We start from the raw sequence: 13,725 nt of genomic DNA, 5'->3' as shown, positions 1-13,725 counted from the left end.
TACAATTTTATTCGCGTCGCGACGGCGGCGGAGACCTTTAAATGTCGGAACGCATCTAAACAAGAAAAAGAATCTTCTTTCAGATAAAGGTCAGAAGTGTGTGAAGGTCATGCCTAGGACGAATGTCGGTGTTTTGAAACGTTACTCACGAAAACAACGAAAGAAGATTCAGTGCCATTCCACTCTGTGAAGGCGGATGACCAGCGAAGCTGTGTATGTGGGCCCTTTAATGGCGAACTGTATATTGCCGTGCTTCAAACGCCGTGTGCACATAAATGGAAAGCGAGGCACGACCAGTCGTTCCTCCTCGATTTTGAGCCTCGGAAGATGATGAGGCACCGGGGGGTACACACATCCACGTGTTGTTGCAAAGCGCGGCACGCCACCTTTTCCTAACGAATTCCGGCACGTAGAACAGACAGGCACCTCACCGCACTCCGAGAGAACACACACAGCTTCACCGTAGCCAAGGCGATCCTGTGTTGGTCGACGTCCCGCAGTGCTGTAATGGTTGAGAGGTCACTCGACAAACCACAAGCGGTCACACACAATACAGGCCACATCAAATTGTTTCCCCACGAACTCCCTCTGAAACCTGGTCGTTGCTCCGGTGAAGCGTTCCAAGCTTGTGGGACCGGGGCCACATGGACGGTTCGCATTTACTTCCGTATCGCGGTCCTGGCGGGCAGCACGCTTACGGGACCGCCGCCACGCGAGAGTGGAAGGAAAGGAGGCACGCGAGCGCTTGGAACGCCGACAAAGAGAGGGCGGTTCGAAAGTAGACATGGCCGACGCGGGTCACAGTGTAGTATCCGTTCTTACCAGCTTAATATCTGATACGGGTTGTATTTGGACCTAAGATATTAAATTTATTTTCGCAAGCTGGCGGAGTGCTTGAAGCCTGCTTCACCTCCGTCGCCGGTCGGTCCGGTATTGCACTATCTTCGGGATCAGCCCATGGTTTTTAGTCTACGAACATCGATCCGCTGGAAACTAGCCATATGCAGCTTCGATGTAAAAAGATTCCTCGAGGGAAATATGGGCGCTGGTTCCTGGCACGATTCCACATTTCAAAATTTTCCCGGTACTATGGAGCACATTTCGAAGCCAGGAAATTAGATGCATTATCAAAGTTTGCCAAAAAACGGAGTCGGCAGGCACCTCGGCGGAAGATCCCACTGATGTGCTTCAGGTCCAAACCAGTTGCGCTTCGAGTAATATTGTTGTGCTTCTCTTCGAAATGGGCGCTACTGATTGTGTGTTAAACAAGTTCATGACCGTGGCTTCGCATTCTGTACGAGGCATGGAAGCTTGCATTTGTTGACCACGGCACCACACAGGAGCCACATGTGGATCGTTTTACAGGAGGGGAACTGGAAGGCGGACGGACGAGTTATGTAAACTGCCCTCCTCGAAGTGTATAGTATACCGAATTTGCTTCATGAAGGGCTACAACAAAATGCAGGAAATGTTATTTTGAGTGGCTGTATAGTACCGTCGAAAGCGCTGAGGCCATCCTTGGAGAAGCAGAGCGCTTGAACATTAAGCGCGAGTGTGCATGAAATCAAGCCATAGTAAAGCGGTGACTTATAGGATCTAATGTGCACCGCGAACAGGGGTGTGATGCAGCGTATAACACATGCACCATACACCATACACACTGCAAAAGTGCGTGCACGTTATTTGTATCTGCAAAGGAAACTTTGGTCGAGCAGACAGGCGAACACAACTCTCAAGCGACACCAGAAAGCGCATGAGCAATATGGCAAAGAAAAAAATGCCTGCGGCTTCAAATGTTCATGAGTATCGAATTTCAAATAGCCTCTGCACTGAGATATGAGACCGTTCAAAACTGCTCTTCGATATATTCACCGTTGTTCGGCATATACGGAATTAGTCTTTTTTTTCCTTATACCATCAATCACGACACTGCGGTGTCTGTCCCATGTACATTCTCTTTTTTATACCTATTCCGGCTAGCTTGGTTTCCACCCACGGCAAGTTTCCTTTTCTACCACTTTCATTTTCGTTTCCATTATATCTTTGTACACTTAAAAATAATACGAAGACCCAATACGCACGCACACTTGAGTCCCTCTATACGCTTTTCTTGGATTTAAAAACAAAGTGTGTGCAAGAGATTGACGTCATGGGCGATGCCCACTGCTTCTTTTCTCTCAAACTAAGAGAGCACATAATAGGAAGGCCGGCTAAAAAAAAAAAGCAAACAAACAAACAAAAACAAACAGACAGAAAGATAGACAGATGATACAGAATACAAAATGACATGTCAGTAAAAGTCGACCCGCACTGACGCATAGTTCAGACAAAGTTCAAAGGAGCACATTGTACGTCTCGAGACAAAATTTTTTCAGCAACGAACGTTAATTGAAATTATGAAGCACTCACTTGCAGTTCCCTTGTATTTCAAGGAAGCGCACTCTAGAACACTATATATATATATATATATATATATATATATATATATATATATATATATAGTCATATAACGAGAAGCCAACAAACACTGACACCAAGTACAACATGGTGGAAATTGCATGTGCTTAATAAATGAAAATAAAGTAATGATATATTAATGGAAATTAAAGTGCATGAAAAAACAACTTGCCGCAGGTGGGAACCGAACCCACAACCTTCGCATGTCGCGTGCGATGCTCTACCAATTGAGCTACCGCGGCGGCGTTTCCCCATCCACTTTCTTGGGTATTTATGTGTACTAGTAGAACCCTGGGAGTGTTAGCCAGCGCCCCCACTCACAGACCTTGGCGGCGGACGAGGTCTGTGAGTGGGGGCGCTGGCTAACACTCCCAGGGTTCTACTAGTACACATAAATACCCAAGAAAGTGGATGGGGAAACGCCGCCGCGGTAGCTCAATTGGTAGAGCATCGCACGCGACATGCGAAGGTTGTGGGTTCGGTTCCCACCTGCGGCAAGTTGTTTTTTCATCCACTTTAATTTCCATTAATATATCATTACTTTATTTTCATTTATTAAGCACGTGCAATTTCCACTATGTTGTACTTGGTGTCAGTGTTTGTTGGCTTCTCATTATATGACTAATAATTATCGGGTCCCTCGGTTAACCCCCTTTCTTCTCGTTTATATATATATATATATATATATATATATATATATATATATATATATATATATATATATATATATATATATATATATATATATATTAAACATTAAAAACCGCTACATTTCAGCGAAGCACAATTCTTCACTGTCTGCTGGATTCACTTGTAGGTTGCTGACGTAAAGACGCTGCATGGCGCATTCTATTCCATCTTTCGTCTACGAGCAGCAATACCGGCGACGACCACGTGTACACGATTACTAGTGCGTGCGAGCGTACAGAAAAAAGAAAATTGAGAACACGAATAGTATAAGATAGTGAAGCCTAGGTAATGTCAATGGGGGAAGTGAACAGGTGCCCGGGGGAACAAAGTTAGAAGCCAAACGTTGGACGCGATGCCCCGGGAGAGGTTAGATTTTTTTTCTTCGCTGATAATGAAGTGTTTGTTACTAGTTAGTGGTCACCAGAGGGAAAGTGCAGCCTATACGCATAGTCGTCATCAACGGCCAGTGCGACGTCACTTTGCGTTATAACGTGCTGCGTCCCCATTCGCCAAGTCAAATAAGGTTAGCGCAGTACGGTACTTAAGAGCGTGAATCAACTATAAGAAGGGAAATTAAGGACAACGATGATAATCTGGGATATAGGCTGCCGCCTGCGAGTAGTACAAGCAGCTGTGCGGTGACTACGCGATTACTGTACGTCTGTATTTCGCCATTTCTTTTCGGACAGCGAGGCTGCGCTGCAACTATTACTGCGCGGTGCTCCCCCCCCCCCCCCCCCCCTACCAGTGCATTCAGCGTGGATTACATGCTGTTAAAGAATTACACAAAGTTGGATGTACCATCGTGTTCCAGTGGGAGAGGAAGAGAAGGAGGAGGAGAAATACAACAAAATACAGGGAAGTTAGTCAGTTCATAGACCGGCTGGCTACCCTGTGCTGGGGAAAGGGGGTGAGTGGAGTAAGAAGGTAATAAAAAAATATAAAAAATGTGGGTGCCTTCGCACGTCGGCGTAGCAGGCAGCGAGGTCGCTGACAGTTTGGTGCGCAAAGCGCTGCAATCCAAGCCAATGACGAAGGCTCTCCAGGAGCCAAGAAAGCGATTTGAGGAAGGTAATCTTAAGTCACTTCCGTTCATTGTGCTCTCCACCGCATCAGCCTTGCGTGTTTAGAGGACTTAACAGAACGGTTGCCGCTCTCGTTCATCGATTCCGCTCAGCGCTAGCGCTAACTCCAGCTTGGCGGTGAAAGACAGGAGTTGGGCACACTACCGTCGTGTGTCCACTGTAACGCTCCTTCATGTGACATTGAACGTTATGTACTAAAGCATCCCGAATTTGAAGCAGAACGTAAAGAAATCAATATATATGGACCTAAGCGCAAGATGGCGCCACACTAAAATGCAAGCGATATTGTGTTGCCGCGACTACACTGAATATTTAGGAGGGAGGCCTCTTCCTAAGTTTCCTCCTTGGTACAGGTTCGGGAAGTGAATGGCGAGCCGTACGGGTCGTCGAGGTATGGAAAACGCGTGACATATTGGCCTCCGTGTCAACTTGTTTTTGATACACGGTGCTGCGAGTTGTTTCAGGCTGTGTCGATGTTGATAGGTGACGTTCAGGCGAAGCGATTACCCTTTTGCAACTAACTTTTGCAACTTTTCCAAGGCTAAGTCCGCCTGTAGCAAGCAGCAACCCCCCCCCCCTTCCTTCTCCTATAGATAACTTGATATCATCATCAGCCTGGTCACGCCCACTGCAGGGCAAAGGCCTCTCCCATATTTGTCCAACAACCCCGGTCATGTACTAATTGTGGCCATGCCGTCCCTGCAAACTTCTTAATCTCATCCGCCCACCTAACTTTCTGCCGCCCCCTACTACGCTTCCCTTCCCTTGGAATCCAGTCCGTAACCCTTAATGACCATCGGTTATCTTCCCTCCTCATTACATGTCCTGCCCATGCCCATTTCCTTTTTTTTTATTTCGACTAAGGTGTCATTAACTCGCGTTTGTTCCCTCACCCAACCTGCTCTTTTCTTATCCCTTAACGTTACACCTATCATTCTTCTTTCCATAGCTCGTTGCGTCGTCCTCAATTTGAGTAGAACCCTTTTCGTAAGCCTCCAGGTTTCTGCCCCGTAGGTGAGTACTGGTAAGACACTGCTATTATACAGTTTTCTCTTGAGGGATATTGGCAACCTTCTGTTCATGATCTGAGAATGCCTGCCAAACGCACCCCAGCCCATTCCTATTCTTCTGATTATTTCCGTCTCATGATCCGGATCCGCAGTCACTACCTGCCCTAAGTAGATGTATTGCCTTACGACTTCCAGTGCCTCGCTGCCTATTGTAAATTGCTGTTCTCTTCCGAGACTGTTAAACATTACTTTAGTTTTCTGCAGATTAATTTTTAGACCCACTCTTCTGCTTTGCCTCTCCAGGTCAGTGAGCATGCATTGCAGTTGGTCCCCTGAGTTACTAAGCAAGGCAATATCATCAGCGAATCGCAAGTTACTAAGGTATTCTCCATTAACTTTTATCCCCATTTCTTCCCAATCCAGGTCTCTGAATACCTCCTGTAAACACGCTGTGAATAGCATTGGAGAGATCGTATCTCCCTGCCTGACGCCTTTCTTTATTGGGATTTTGTTGCTTTCTTTGTGGAGGACTACGGTGGCTGTGGAGCCGCTATAGATATCTTTCAGTATTTTTACATACGGCTCGTCTACACCCTGATTCCGTAGTGCTTGCATGACTGCTGAGGTTTCGACAGAATCAAATGCTTTCTCGTAATCAATGAAAGCTATATATAAGGGTTGGTTATATTCCGCACATTTCTCTATAACCTGATTGATAGTGTGAATATGGTCTATTGTTGAGTAGCCTTTACGGAATCCTGCCTGGTCCTTTGGTTGACAGAAGTCTAAGGTGTTCCTGATTCTATTTGCGATTACCTTAGTAAATACTTTGTAGGCAACAGACAGCAAGCTTATCGGTCTATAATTTTTCAAGTCTTTGGCGTCCCCTTTCTTATGGATTAGGATTATGTTAGCGTTTTTCCAAGATTTCGGTACGCTCGACGTTATGAGGCATTGCGTATACAGGGTGGCCAGTTTCTGTAGAACAATCTGCCCACCATCCTTCAACAAATCTGCTGTTACCTGATCCTCCCCAGCTGCCTTCCCCCTTTGCATATCTCCCAATGCTTTCTTTACTTCTTCCGGTGTGACCTGTGGGATTTCGAATTCGTCTAGGCTATTTTCTCTTCCATTATCGTCGTGGGTGCCACTGGTACTGTACAAATCTCTATAGAACTCCTCAGCCACTTGAACTATCTCATCCATATTAGCAATGATATTGCCGGCTTTGTCTCTTAACGCATATATCTGATTCTTGCCAATTCCCAGTTTCTTCTTCACTGTTTTTAGGCTTCCTCCGTTCCTGAGAGCATGTTCAATTCTATCCATATTATACTTCCTTATGTCAGCTGTCTTACGCTTGTTGATTAACATCGAAAGTTCTGCCAGTTCTATTCTAGCTGTAGGGTTAGAGGCTTTCATACATTGGCGTTTCTTGATCAGATCTTTCGTCTCCTGCGATAGTTTACTGGTATCCTGCCTAACGGAGCTACCACCGACTTCCATTGCACACTCCTTAATGACGCCCACAAGATTGTCGTTCATTGCTTCAACACTACGGTCCTCTTCTTGAGTTAAAGCCGAATACCTGTTCTGTAGCTTGATCTGGAATTCCTCTATTTTCCCTCTTACCGCTAACTCATTGATCGGCTTCTTATGTACCAGTTTCTTCCGTTCCCTTCTCAGGTCTAGGCTAATTCGAGTTCTTACAATCCTGTGGTCACTGCAGCGCACCTTGCCGAGCACGTCCACATCTTGTATGATGCCAGGGTTAGCGCAGAGTATGAAGTCTATTTCAATTCTAGTCTCGCCGTTCGGGCTCCTCTACGTCCACTTTCGGCTATCCCGCTTGTGGAAGAAGGTATTCATTATCCTCATATTATTCTGTTCCGCAAACTCTACTAATAACTCTCCCCTGATATTCCTAGTGCCTATGCCATATTCCCCCACGGCCTTGTCTCCAGCCTGCTTCTTGCCTACCTTGGCATTAAAGTCGCCCATTAGTATAGTGTATTTAGTTTTCAGTCTACCCATCGCCGATTCCACGTCTTCATAGAAGCTTTCGACTTCCTGGTCATCATGACTGGATGTAGGGGCGTAGACCTGTACAATCTTCATTTTGTACCTCTTATTAAGTTTCACAACAAGACCTGCCACCCTCTCGTTAATGCTATAGAATTCCTGTATGTTACCAGCTATATTATTATTAATCAGGAATCCGACGCCTAGTTCTCTTCTCTCCGCTAAGCCCCGGTAGCACAGGACGTGCCCGCTTTTTAGCACTGTATATGCTTCTTGTGGCCTCCTAACTTCACTGAGCCCTATTATATCCCATTTACTGCCCTCTAATTCCTCCAATAGCACTGCTAGACTCGCCTCACTAGATAACGTTCTAGCGTTAAACGTTGCCAGGTTCATATTCCAATGGCGGCCTGTCCGGAGCCAGTGATTCTTAGCACCCTCTGCTGCGTGGTAGGTCTGACCGCCGCCGTCGTCAGTTGCTTCACAGCTGCTGGGGACTGTGATGATATTGCGAAATATGGTTACCGGCAAAAGGCAAAAAAATGTTTGTGCGTGGCAGTATTCAGGAAATTTTGCATGAATGGAAATTTCCATTTGCCGTTGCTGTTTGCGCGCGTTGTTATTCTTCGGCAGAGCTCACACCCTGTTTTATAACTGGAACGGATGGGAAAGTTCTATGAGGAGCTTCTAAATGTCTTTGTTTTCTTTGCCAACATTTTCATTCTGACGTCTTCTTTCCCCCAAGACTTTCGTCCCAGTTCCCTGAATTGTGAACTTTTCGCCCTACACGCTCAGCGCAGCCGTTTTAAATGTTCTTACTTTAAATAAACGATCTTACAGCCATGTGTTCAAATACGTATGCTTTCTTTACACCTGCATATTAAAAGGGTTATCAAAACGAGCGGCAGAAAAAAAAATGGAGGCGCCGTTAATTTGCCTACGGCCAATCGCCGCGTCAAGGCCTACGCATCTATACTTATTTAAACGAGATATAGAGCTGTAAAGAGCCGGACACACTATGGACACACTATGCCTTGGCCTCCCGCTGAAACGTGGGAGGCCAAGCTTTCATCTGATGACCTGGGCGACGAACGCAGTCTCGTCGCACGGACCAAGGAGGCAGCCCAAGCCACAGGGTTCTTGGAATAAGGAATCCTCCCACCTAGGGTGAACCGGGTTCTGACTCGCATTACCGTTTCTGAAAATGAAAGTTTCATTCTCTCTCTCTCTCAGCAGCGTTTGCTTAAGATTCCTTCCTCGAGCCAACATAGTCATCTACTTCCTTGGCGCATTCCACGAGGAACTCTTTACCGTCACTGCATTCCACTTTTTCTTTTTTTTCGCTTATGCAAATGACACATGTTTCTTGTCGATCCATGCATTCACTTTCACCCCAGAGCACGAGGTCTACGATCTCCTTGTCCGTGGTTGCAGCAGCAGCAGGAACGATGACGACACTGTGACGTCGCCGTCTTCGTCGGACTCTTCAACGATGGCTTGTTGCCCCGGCTTCTCTACATATCGCTGCGTCTCCCTGTGTTGTACGCTGTGTCTATACAATGCGCGCACGACAAGAAACAAGCACTGCACAATGCAGTTGGTCATCTCTCGGCTGCGTTTTTTGTGCGCCTCGTGTGGCTCTTTAAACCACGAATAATTGGTTGTAAACTACACGTGCTTCGGTCATGGACATGAGAAGTTTCGATTAGAATGACAGTTTGAATAACGGCATAAAAACAAAAAAAGAGAAAGAAAAGCTAAAAATGAGAGCTTTGTTTGCAGCGCGCTGCTCTACCCTAATTTCGTCAGCTACGCCCAGCACACTTACAATGCACGGGGTCGTAATACTGTATTTCCACATCGCGGCCGCCATGATTATCTACGGCTTGTCACGGTGAAAAGCTGTGCATCACCTATGCATTGTTCGATATATTATAACTACTCTGTGCCTGTGAATTTGGGTCCATTGAGTGTACGCACGTGGAGGTCAGAATCATTGGTCTAAATTTTTGTTTTATCCCGTGTAGGTGTTTTACTACGAAAGTTATGCTTGATTTGGTACTTGTATACCAATTGCGCGATCCTGTGAATAGCAGTCACGTGGCAGTCATGCTAGAGGCTCAGGTGGAATGTAAAATTATGTTGTATATATATTTTCCAACGGAATAAAACGTTCATTGATTCGTATCGACACGCATACCATGCAGAAACGGCACTGCGGAAGCTTTGAAGAAGCCAACAAGATGGCGACGATGACGTCATGTGAATAGTTCCTATTACAAAGCAGTCATTATCACATACGTCATGGGAGCTCGTACCGAATTTCCATACTTGCGGTGCGAATGCAACGTTCCAAATTTGCAATATTTTCTTGCATATATAAGAGAGGCACTGTTCTCATGTGAAGCCACGCTTTTCACATTTCGAAGCTCTGCGCTGTAAAATAATTGAGCTAACATTTGCCTCTCCGTTTATTATTGCAACAGAGGCCGAAGTCTTAGCTGGGGTGTCGCGAACGACGCGTTTCCATTTTCATTTTTTTGTCTCGCTCGTTTGTTTTTCTGCACTGCTCTGCACATCTCTCTATGAAAAAAGATGCGTACGCTGCATATTCTTCTGTCAATCAGGGGTGCTATAACGTAAAACTATTCCAGCTTTTCTATTCCAATTCTGCAGTCAGCCCTCCGCGATTGGCCAAAAACTTTTTCGAACCACGCCCATTTTCACCTGTCTGTCACGCGACGTCACGAAAACCACGATAGCTCCCCATCTGATATGATGTGTACACACTGATTATGCATAACCAGACTGAACAAATGAAAAATTGGTATTTCTGATTCGACGCCTTTTTCTATTAGGCCTCGGCTATTGGGCAAAACTTTTCGGGCTGCACCCACCTCACCTGCCTGTCGTGCGACGTGACAAAACTGCGAAAACTCACCGCGTCACAGTGACGTGTACGCACTAAAGATGCATTAATATGCCGAACAAAACTGAATTTTCTTCTGAATAGCCGGAAGCTTCCCCGTTCCTAAAGGAATTAAAGATGGCTGCCACCAATCGCTCAGGCACTGGCTACCCGCACCTGCCAGAGAGCTTGGGTTTATTTGAGTACAAGAAAATTTTTGCGTGGTAGTGTAACGTTTTTGAGCTCTTTCGGCACGTTTACGACCTCGCTCTGCCAACTTTTCTTTGCTGAGGATTGGTTTTAGCGGCATTCTTGAGCTTCCGTTGCATGCCGCTGCGATTTTCGACCAGCCACAGCAAGCTAAGTAACGGGAAGCGGACCAATCGCAGACGCCGGCACGACCCTCTTCATCCGTTTATCGATTTTCACTGCACTGGCTCGGCCCCGTCGAATCGCTCTCCACTAGAGCATGTTCCTCGCCTCTTGTCAGCCACTTAGATAAGACAAGCCGCTCAGTGTAGGCAATGCTATTTGTTTTTAAGGCAAACAAAAGGGACCACCTATAAACGAGGAGAGCATTTGATTGGTCTGTTCAGACAATCCAGCGGGTCACCGCCCGATGCTTGCGTCGGCGGTTGCGCAGATTTGACATCAGGAGATTGGAATAAAAACATATTGGAATAGTTTTACGTTATAGGGCCCCTGGCCTAAGCGCGAGCAGCTGCGATGCGTCGAAAGGTTAATCGAGTCCTCTCTCGATACATGCGGCGGCATTCAGTACATCGACCGGGAATATTATTTTTGGAATTTTTTTGTGCGCTCTCAATGGAAAACAACACGAAAACAACACATTTTTGAAGAAAAAAGAAGGAAAAGAAAGCCCTTACAGTGACGCAGAATAACACTAAGTATTCTTTGCATGTTTATTTTTTTGCACGTCAAAATATATCCTAAAGGTTCTCGGGCTGGCGTCACTTTTAGGAAACCCGCACATGAAAGCTTCTGTATTTGTAAAGCGTCGAGATTGTTGAGACTCGACAGGGCATCCGCTTCTGACTACGCTTGTGGGATTGCGCGTCTCCGATCGGAATGAATCATGCAGTGCTTTTCGTTGTTGTCGTCACTTTGTTCTTGGCCTACGCCACCGTAAAGCGGGCCGTTGCGGACGACTGGATGGGTTCGACGTGACCGCTCTTGCATCGACAATGTAGTTGATCTCGTTTCATACATCCAGCACGAAAGGTCATATAAGCGATTATCTACAGCTTTATTGTTAGATGTGAAAGGGGCATACGATAACGTATTACATGAGGCCATTCTCGACGCTCTTGCGACGGTTGTCCAAGGTGGTCGACTCATTTTGTGGATTGCAAGTTACCTATCTGCAAAATCATTCTATGTGTTAACTGACGATGGCCCAACTATGCTACGCTATACCAGCAGGGGCGTTCCTCAAGGCGGTGCTCTCAGCCAAACGCTTTTCAACCTCGCTCTTGTTGGACTTGCTCAATACTTGCCAACTACCATCAAAATTTCCATATACGCAGATAACATCTGTGTCTGGACTTCGGCAGTCACACGTCCTCAGATACGTGCACGGCTTCAAAGAGCGGCAACTTTATACCAATGACGCAAACCAATGACGCCTTATGTCATCTCCATCAATGGGCGGACCATTTCCTATGTTAGAACCCACAGATTTCTTGAAGTAATAATTGACCGAGACCTCTGTTGGAGCCCGCACGTCGCCTACATGAAATGGCGCCTGACAGCAACTTCCCAGTTGTTTAAATACTTGACAGGAAAACGTTGGGGATGTCAGTAGACGCAATTCTGAAACTCTACAGAGCTCTGTTTCTTGGTTTTTTGAGATATAGTCTACCTGTACTGAGCAACACCTGCAAGGCAAATATTCGTGTTCTGCAGGCAGCACAAGCTCAAGCACTCAGAGTTTGCCTTGGTTTGCTCAGATACACGTCAACAGAGGCAACTATTGCGATTATTCGGGACCATCCAATGCAAACTCACATTACGGTGGAAGCCCTGAGAACGCGTATCAGACATTTCGCACATGCCCCTGTCACCACCTTGTAACACTACCTTCAGACAGGCATCAAGCGTCATTCTCTAAAACTATCGTCAAGTACAACGACAAACTTCCCTCGGGCTTCACCGCTGCATCTAAACCATCGATACCCCTTTGGTGTCCTTATCAGTACCACAGTCCATCTCAGTGTACCAGGAATCGGGAAAAAGTCTGAATTGTCGTCGCCTGTGCTGAAACAACTGTCTCTGCTTCTTCTGCACGAGAGGTACGCGGACAGTGTACATATTTATACTGATGGTTCCACAAACATCCAGTGTTCGTCCGGTGCTGTGGTTGTCCCAGCAAGAGCTATTACCATCAGCTTTAGGACTGACCACCAAACGACATCGACTCCTGCGGAACTACCTGCTCTTCGCGCTGCAATCTGTTTCGTCAGTCCGGACCCGCTTCGAGAATAATCCATCTTCTGTGACTCAAAGGCAGCCCTACAATCGGTGCTATCAGTTCTGCGCCGCGGGCCACACGAATAGCTCGTATTCGATATTAGATGCCTACTCTATACATCACAGAAGAAATGACATCACGTGACGCTTCAGTGGCTGCCAAGTCACTGCGGCGTCATAGGAAACGAAGACGCCAATAATGCCGCTCGGGCAGCTCTTGAAGACACACAGGAAGAGGCCATACCACTCCTACGGTCCGACGCAGTCAGCAGACTTCGAGTGCTTGCACAGCAGATCACGCTCTCTCTATGGTGTACACCAAGCAACTAGACCAACCTGAGCAATCGTCAATACGAACTGCCCTCTTTGATGCATCTCTGTATGCCATGCGCATACTAACTGAGCGCAATATAACCATAAACGTTCACCAACTAGCCCCCTTCATTGCTTTACTAAATCTGTATGCCAATTGGCCTCCGCCGAAGAGAGGCTACTTTGCTTTATCGCTTATGGCTAGAGGTGGCCTTCACGAAATCTTACTCATTTCGCATTGGAATGGCCGACAATGCTCTCTGCAATGCCTGTCTTTGCGAGGAGACGCTAGAACGCATTCTGTGCGACTGTCCTGAATATAATGTTCAGAGACAGTCCCTGGCGTCCGTTCTAGCGCACCTTGACAATAGACCATTGTCAGTTGCAGATTATTTTCGCATATCGCCGACAGAAAACATCGCAGCTGAAGCCGACGAAGGGGCTGCTTCGGTTTTCGAAAGAGACGGGCTTGGACAAGCGGCTGTGGCAGTGATGTCACGTACCGCGCAAGAGTGACGGACTGTAAGTGACGATGTGTGTGCTGTGTTATATGCTCCTCTCTTTCTCTCTCCTGCCCATCTTTCATCAATCCCATCCCGCTCCCATGTGTAGGGTAGCAAACCGGTTAAGCTAAACTGGTTAGCCTCCCTGCCTTTCCTTCTCCACTTTTTCCTTCCTTCCTTAAATTGTGTTGTACATGCATTTTTCAACCGAATAAAATGTTCATTCATTCGTATCGATCCGCCTACCA

General features: G+C 46.4%; 1 pseudogene; it reads left to right on the top strand.

The window, feature by feature from the left end:
* The first annotated feature begins 784 nt into the window (after window positions 1-784).
* Window positions 785-964, top strand: LOC135914592 (U2 spliceosomal RNA; annotated as a pseudogene).
* Window positions 965-13,725: the final 12,761 nt, after the last annotated feature.

The sequence above is a fragment of the Dermacentor albipictus genome, chromosome 6 (assembly GCF_038994185.2).
Source record: "Dermacentor albipictus isolate Rhodes 1998 colony chromosome 6, USDA_Dalb.pri_finalv2, whole genome shotgun sequence".
Classification (NCBI taxonomy): domain Eukaryota; kingdom Metazoa; phylum Arthropoda; class Arachnida; order Ixodida; family Ixodidae; genus Dermacentor; species Dermacentor albipictus.
The sequence above is the reverse complement of the archived record's forward strand: the minus strand, read 5'-3'. Positions and strand labels throughout refer to the sequence as shown.